The following is a 9,082-nucleotide window of genomic DNA, read 5'->3' on the forward strand; positions in this document are numbered from 1 at the left end:
ATGCACGTAGATACGATGTGACGGAAATACAACATCTAAAGGGGGTTTCAAAAGTGCATGAGACTTCTAGATTATATTTTTATACTGCTTTCATCAGAAATGTTTCTTTTGCTGTTTAAACTTTTATTCGTTATAATGTTAGTTATGTACAGTACTCACGCGAAAAGCTCATAGCGAAAGCTCGCTCACATATCAATAAAATTGCGAAAAAACTTGTCCATCATTGTTAACAATTGTGCATGATAAAACTCATTTCTACAAATACAAAAACAGCTGCATGTAAAAAAACTACGTTTTGTTTTAAAATAAACTTAAAAAGCAAATGTGGAATGACAAAGAACGGTAACAAACAGCCATTAATTAATTAATAAACAATACAAAACAATAAAAAAAAATTGAAAAATTGAAAAAGAACTACAATGTAATGCATTAAAAAAATGCCACCGCGTCGAAAAATTAACTAGCGAGTTTGGGATAAAATTCAACAATTTTGTATCTCACCTAGGTATCTTCGTAAAATCAGAATGAACCTACTTTGACGTCTGCTCGCAAAAAGGCCCAAAACTTTTTTTTTAATTGATAAAACTAAAATTTTGGGCGTTATTTTAATTTCAAGTTTTATAAATTGTTTACAAAAAGTATTTATTTTTTTCATATAGTTATAGTCAAGAGTATTGCCGAAGCAGGCAGAAACAATAGTTTTATTGGCTTCAAACATTTAACATAACACAAATGAACACAACTGAACTAATTTTTGGCCAGTTTTCGCAATTTTTTTTGCATATTATTAAAAACTGTGCCTAACAATAGATGAAGTAAGCTTTTTTATCTATTGCTTCATGATAAAATGGTTTTTTTACGCCATAGTTATTCCATTTGTTAAACTTGTAGATTCGTTTTATATACAGGGTGTTTTTGAGAGAGATGTACAAAAAGAGTGGTAATTGTCACAAACTGAACCTATTAAGAGAAAAATTTTTTAGTAAAAGTCTTTGTTTTCGAGATAAAATTACACAAAAATTTAAATGAATTTACTTGGGCGCCACTGATTTAAAAGTGAATAATAAATCGATTTGCTGGTAGCTTTTGAAACAAGTCAAGCGTTTTTTGCCAGTGGCGTAGAAAGTACGTGGATTGGGGTCAGTTTTTGATTTAAAAAATGATTTTTCATACTTCATACTTCTTCTGAAATAGCGCAGAACTTGTTTGTACATGCCTTTCAAAAACACCCTGTATATTTACATATGTATAATAATGAAAAATTCTTTTGCCCCATCAATCCCAATTTTAAGATGATTATTCTATGTATATAAATTTTATAAGGGTCATTGCAGCTCATTGCTATCAGTCCACTATCCTGTGTAAATTTTCAAAAATTTTTGGGTGTAAATCAGGCTTTCTATTCCTTAGGGAGAAAATATGGGGAAAATTGAATGTAGCGATTTTTAGGTTAACACGTTGTCAAAATTTAATGTATTAATCAATAACTAATTAAAAATTTGTTGCAAAAGAATGATTTTTAATAGAGATTTAACAAGTTTTGGCAATGTTGTGAAAGACGATTAGCTTCTACGCATGCCACAGTTGCGTCAAGGTCAAACGCTTTTGCTGCCAATTGTTACCAATCAAAATCACTAAGGGCTGCTGCCAACTTAACTTTTCAATAAGTGGACCGATAGCAATGAGCTCTGGTATAAAAACAAAATGTATTTTTTTTATACTTTACGTCACTGTTTTGCACATCTTTTCCGCATATTAGAAATTATGGCCAATTTTTTTTCTCATTTTTGAAACTGGACTAACCGCTTCTCCGCCTATTAAATGTCAGCAAACGTAGAGAATTTGGGAAATAATTCTGCGCCGCCCACCTGAAGGCCCGAAATTGAATAATCGTGGCAGGAAAATAATTTAAGAAATGATGAAGTTTTGTTGCGCGATATTTCAAATGTTTCTTTTGAGGTAAACTAATCAATTTCCCCTTGTTTATTTAGGAAATTTACGTCGCAGTTTAAAAGACCAGACCATGATGGAAATAAAGTGCCCCTAATAGAACTACATCAACTGTTGAGAGCCTTTACACTGTACTACAAATACGTAAATGTATTCTACATGTTTGCACATACTTTATGATCATTTGTGTCATGTTTACCTTCGTTAATTCCGAGTGGCGCACACAACAGAATTCCTAGTTAATTTTAAATTACGATAGAAGCGTTTTATGTCATTTGGAAGAAAATTCCCACCTTCAGCACATTTTTTTCGTAATCCGTTTTGACATAAAACCAAAATCTGTAAGAAAGTGCGCGGTAATAAAATAACAATCGCCGGACCTGTACGTCGCGTTTTATTACATTTTCGCTGTAAAATTGGCTTTTTCGTCCGAAATGAAGCGGATGGAAGTGAATTTCATAGCGGCAACATCCGACCAAGCCGCATTTTCGTTATTAATTATTATTGTCGGCTCAGGACCGGACCGAGGCGCACGATCACGTTTTGTCGAGATTTCTACGAATTGGTATTTAATTAGCAACGTCTTTACCTGGATATCATCTCGGAACAAACAATAAAGCTAATTGCTCGAAGGCATTAGCGTGACGGCTTATAGTTTACACAACGTCTTCGGTATTCGCATTAATCAAAGGTTCTGGAACCTCTTAAAGATAACGTGAAACTTCTTAGCCAAATTGAAAACTTGGGATTTGAATTAACAACGAGGAATTATGAGTTTTCTTCGAGGAAAGGTGAGAGGATTTATTGGGGTGGTCGTAAAGAAGGCTAAAATTATCCTGAGAATGATTTGCAATCTCTGCTTAAAATAAAACTACAGGACTACCACCCAAAACCCCTTGTAGTTGTTATGAAGACTGCAGCAGAAACATAACATAAAATTGTGTAATTATAGAGAGAATTCGAAGAAACTAAAGAATTTGGAGATCTAGGAAATATAGAAACTGGAGAATTTAAGAACTTTTTGACAGAATTCAGATTTTTGGGTGAATTTGTTGAGAATTTGGGGATTCTGAAGGATGTAGAAATTGAAAAAATATTGGAATTGAAGAAAGAATCCACAAAATTTAGAAAACTCAAGAAAATTAGAGAATTTGGAGCTCTAGATAAATAGAAAATGTAGAGAATTGAAGAAGATTTTTAGTGAATTCAGAAAATAAAGAGAATTTATAGAGAATTTTAGGTTCTGGGAGTTCTAGAAGTTGAACAAATATTGAAATTATACATATAAAGAGAATTCAGAGAATTTAGGAAATTCGAAGATATTTGAGAATTTGAAGCTCTGGAAAATATGGAGACTCTGGAGAATTCAAGAATTTTTGGAGAAAATTTATAGATAATTTGGAGATTTTGGTTTAAAAAATATTGCCAAGTAACTAAAGAGTTTACAGTTTTAGAGAACATGGAAACTATGGAGAATTCAAGAACTTTTTGAGATAATTCAGATTATAGGGAGAATTTGCAGTTTCTGGAGGATCTAGAAATTGAAAAAATATCGGAATTAAAGAGAGAATCCACAGAATTTAGGAAATTCGAAGAAACTAGAGAATTTGGAGCACTGAAGAACATAGAAACTGTAGAAAATTCAAAAGCTGTTTAAGAGAATTCAAAAAATAAGGAGAATTTAAAGATTATGGGAGATCTAGAATTAAGAAATTTTGAAGAAACTAGAGAATTTGGAGGTCTGCAGAACAATGAATGTGTAGCGAATTCAAAATTTTTTTTAGAGAATTTAAGGACAATTTAAAGAGAAATTGAAGATTTTGGGAAACCTAGAAGTTGAAAGAATATTGTAATTATAGAGAAAATCCGCAGAATGTAAGAAATTCGAAGAAAAAGTGAATTTGCAGCTTTAGAGAACATAGAAAGTGTGGAGAATTCAAGAACTTTTGGAAAAAAATCAGAAAATAAAGAGAATTGGAGTTCTGGAAAACATAGAAAGTGTGGAAAATTCAAGAATTTTTGGGGGGGATTTAGAATATAAGGAGAATTTATAGAGAATTTGGAGATTTTAAGAGATCTAGAAGTTGAAAAATATAGGAATTGTGGAGAAAATTTACAGAATTTAGAAAATTCGAAGAAACTAGAGAATTTGCAAGTCTGGTGAATATAAAAAATGGAAAGAATTCAAAAACTTTAGGAGAGAATTCAGAAAATAAGGAAAATTTATCGAGAATTTGGAAATTATGGCAGATCTAGAAGTTGAAAAAATTATGGAATTATAGAGAAAATCCACAGAATTTAGAAAATTTGTAGAAACTAGAGAATGTGGAGCTCTAGAGAACATAGAAACTGTGGAAAATTCAAGAACTTTTGGAGAATTCAGAAAATAAGGAAACTTTATAGAGAATTTAGAAATCTTGAGAGATCTAGAAGTTAAAAAATATTGGAATTGTGGAGAAAATCCACAAAATTTAAGAGATTCGAAGAAACTAGAGAATTTGCAGCTCTGGAGAACATAAATAATACTATGGGAAATTCAGGAACTTATAGACAATTCAGAAAATAAGGAGAACTTATAAAGAATTTCTAGATTCTGCGAGATCTAGAAGTTAAAACAAATATTGGAATTATAAACATAATTCACAAAATTTAAGAAATTTGAAGAAACTAGAGAATTTGGAGCTCTGAAGAACAAAGAAAGTGTAAAGAATTTAAGAACTTTTTGACAGAATTCAGAAAATAAGAATTTATAGAGAGTTTGAAGATTATTGGAGACGTAGAAGTTAAAAAATATTGGAATTGTGGAGAGAAACCACAAAATTTAATAAATTGGAAGAAACTAGAGAATTTGTAGCTCTGAAGAACATAAATACTATGGGAAATTCAAGAACTTATAGAAAATTCAGAAAATAAGGAGAATTTATAAAGAATTTCTAGATTCTGCGAGATCTAGAAGTTAAAACAAATATTGGAATTATAAACATAATTCACAAAATTTAAGAAATTCGAAGAAACTAGAGAATTTGGAGCTCTGAAGAACAAAGAAAGTGTAAAGAATTTAAGAACTTTTTGACAGAATTCAGAAAATAAGAAGAATTTATAGAGAGTTTGTAGATTATTGGAGACGTAGAAGTTAAAAAATATTGAAATTGTGGAGAAAAACCACAAAATTTAAGAAATTCGAAGAAACTAGAGAATTTGGGGCTCTGGAGAACATAAGAAGTGTGGAAAACTTTTGAAGAGGATTATTCAAATATGTATTAAGAAAAATTTGAAAATTCTGGAAGATCTAGAGGTTAAAAAAATATTGGAAGTTATAGAGAGAATACACATAATTTAGAAAATTTGAGAAAGAATTAGAAGCTTTAGAAAGTATAGAAACTCTGGAGAATTTATGAACTTGTCGAAAGAACTCAGAAATTATAGAGAATTTATAGCGAAGGTGGAGATTTATACTATTCATTAATGATATGATATTTATATTATTTAAATCTAGAAATTGAAAAAATAGTAGAATTATAGAGAAAGTCCACAGAATTTAAAGATTAGCAACCAAAATTATCCCGAGAATGATTTCCAGTCCCTGCATAAAAATAAACCTGAGAATCTGCAACTCGGTTGGTAATAACCGCAACAAAACTACCACCATAAAAGTTAAAACCCCCCCAAAAACCCCTTGAAGCCGTTATAACCGCCCCGTTATGAAGACTGCAGCGGAAACATAATAACATAAAATGTTTATACGATCTAATTATTATCGTCCAGTTCCTTTTATTCTGATTCCGCCATTTCCAGCTCGGCTCCACGAAACGAAAATTTCCCTCTAGTCGTATCGATTCCGTCATTCTGCAAACGTTGTCGTTGTAAGCAACGTAAATAAACGATTACCATCGTTTTCCTCCACTCACAAAGAAAGATTTCGAGTTATTGTTTAATGCACAATGGACGATATTTCGTTTCATAACAAGTTACATGGAATGAAATGATCAACGGTTATAACTGATTGTTGACGTTTACAAATGTACATGTTTACGTCGTTCAACTGTTGTAAACATAATATTGATTCAAGAGACTGCGAAGTGGAGGATTTTTCTTTGCTCGGAGCGAACTGAGATCGGAGATTAAGAGCACCATCACCGTCTTAACTAAATTATTAGTCGAACAATGTTGTGAAGGAACTCACAACTGTCATGAGGTCGGGATTTATGGGAATTATGGGAATTATGGGAATTATGGATTAGGAGAGGTTGAGCCGAGTTGCAAAGTGGATACTGTGCTTATTTAAAATGTAAAAATTCTTCACTTTCATTTCTTAACAGCTTCCGGCGCATATCGACCCTGACCCTATCACCGAAAATATCAATAGGCCATTGTTTATTGTCTCTCAATCTCCAGAAAATCACCATCGTGTCACTTTCTCTAATTGAACTCGGGACCTCAAACGAATCCCCAAATTGCCTGCAAATTTATTACGTTTATTTTAACCGCGACTTTATAACTTTGACTTTCAACTTTTCAATTTGCATTGTTAATTTCTGAGGAAAAATAGTGAGTCCTCGTTTAAAGTAGAATTTTTCACTTGAGAAACTTCCGCACTTAATTCCCGCCAGCGTTCCCGAAAATACTTTTTTAATCAAAAGATGTAAATTGCGTCCATAGAAAACGAAAACTTTGCTTTCTAATCACAATGCTGATTGAAATTGAATGGATTGTATGAATAATGACAAAAGTTTCCGTAAAATTAAAGAGCTCAAACTTCGCGTAGCGGATAATTACCCTTAAACTTTCCGATGTCTTTTTTCCCTTTGACAGTGTGTACATTTCCTGTTTGCAAGAATACGGGTCGTTTTTTCCCGATAATTTGACTTTCTCCGAGAGTTATCACCGCGCGGTATAATGGCGGAAATACGTCAGCGAATGTCACTAAATAAATATTCTTGATCTCTTGCGGGTGTCATAAAGTGGAGTTTGCTGCTAGTTTCGTGGAGAGGATTTCGGGCGCATTATGGAGGAAATATCTAATGGGAGGGATGTTGCTGAGAGAAAGAAACACTGAGAGATTAGCGATATGACCGAAGTTTCGCAGCTTATAAAAAATTGTAATAAAAGTTGCCGAGGGAAACGGAACGTCAGCGCACAAGTAGCATATTGATATAAAGTGGAGTCTGTTTCAGGTTGCGATTCCACAAAAACTTGGAAATTGAAGCTTTAACACCTTGCGAATGCGAAAGCTGCAAAAGTTTGTTGTTTAGCGTCCACCCGAAACTCAATCGCTTGTAATTCAATTATTTGTTAACTTACTGGAAAAATTAGCACAGTTTTGAAATCGGCGTGAAATTCTTCGTCAAATATGCACTAATAACTTCAGCTTCAGTTTTCTCCACAAATTAGCTTGATATCGACCGAGATAGATTTTCAGGTGTTTTTAGGGTCATTTGAGGAACTTTTTTGGGGGACAAACTAGCAAATGTTAATCGCTTCCAATTCAGTTGTTTGTTAACATTCGGAAAAAAATAGTACAATTTTGGAATCAGCTTAAAATTCAATAACTTAAATTTCCTCCACAAATTAGCTAGATATCGACCAAAATAGATTTTCAGAAACTAACAAACTTTAATCGCTTCCAATTCAGAAATGTTATTTGTTATCGTACGGGAAAAATAATCACAGTTTTGGAATCTGCGTGAAATTCTGCGTCAAATGAGCAGTAATAACTTCAGTTTCCTCCACAATCAACCAAGATAGATGTTTAGGATGCGTTTTTGGGGTAAATTTTTGGGGCGAAAAACTAACAAATTTCAATCAAATCTAATTACATCCGAGAAAAATTCGCACAGTTTTGAAATTTGCTAGAAATTCTGTCTGAAATGAGCATTAATAATTAATTTTTCTTCTACAAATTAGCTAGATTTCGACGGAGATAGATTTTTAGGATGCGTTTTTGGGGTAATTTTTTGGGGCGAAAAAATAACAAATTTCAATCGAATCTAATTCAGTTATTTATTAACATCCGGGAAAAATTCGCACAGTTTTGAAATTTGCTAGAAATTCTGCCTGAAATGAACATTAATAATTTATTTTTCTTCTACAAATTCGCTAGATTTTGACGGAGATAATTTTTTAGGTGTTTTTGCGGTGTTTTTGAGGACGAAAAACTAGCGAACTTTAATGCTTCTAATTTAGTTATTTGTTAACATACGGGATAAATATTACAGTTTTGGAATCTGCATCAAATGAGATCTAATAACTTAAGTTTTATCCACAAATTAACTAGATATCGATCAAAATAGCTTTTCAGGAGCCGTTTTCGAGACCATTTTGAGGAGCTTTTTTGGGGCGAAAACCTAACTATAGTTCAGCCAAGTTGGTCTGAGCTACCATAAAAGCATAAAAATTTGCGGGCTACCGCAACAGGACAGCTTCAAAAGATTCTCAAGTGCACATAATTGAGGGTTTATTTGCTCAAGTGTGCACCCTGCGATAAGAACAGCGTCCCTAAACAGGTTAGATGTCTCGTCATAAATGACAAAATACCGCAAACTGTCCGGTTGCGGTTGCCGTCTATTTTTTATGATTTTATGGTGGCTCAGACTAACTTGGCTGAACTATACCTTCAATCGCTTTTAATTCCGTTATTTGTTAACATACGGGAAAAGTTAGCACACTTTTGGAATTTACATGAAATTCTGCCTGAACTGAGCGCTAATAACTAAAACTTTTTCCACAAATTAGCTAGATATAGACCGAAATATATTTTTAGAAACTAACAAATTTTAAGCGCTTCCAATTCAGTTATTTGTTAACGTGCGGGAAAATTGGCACAGTTTTGGAATTTGCGTGAATTCTGCGTGAAATGAGCACTTTTCAGGGGCCGTTTTTGGAATCTTTTTTGAGCTTTTTTGGGCGAAAGACTTACAAGCTTCAATTCAATTTTTTAAGAGTTTTTTTGGGGCGAAAAACTAGCGATTGCTTATTTCAGTTATTTTAATTTACGAGAAAAAAATAGCACTCTTTTGGAATCTGCGTGAAATTCTGCGTGAAATGAGCACTAATAACTTTCGTTTCTTCCACGAATTAACTAGATATCGACCAAGATAGTTTTTTAGTTGCCGTTGTTGGGATCATTTTTGAG

The sequence above is a fragment of the Gnatocerus cornutus genome, chromosome 4 (genome assembly GCF_029298725.1).
Source record: "Gnatocerus cornutus isolate USDA-ARS CGAHR chromosome 4, icGnaCorn1.1, whole genome shotgun sequence".
Classification (NCBI taxonomy): Eukaryota; Metazoa; Arthropoda; class Insecta; order Coleoptera; family Tenebrionidae; genus Gnatocerus; species Gnatocerus cornutus.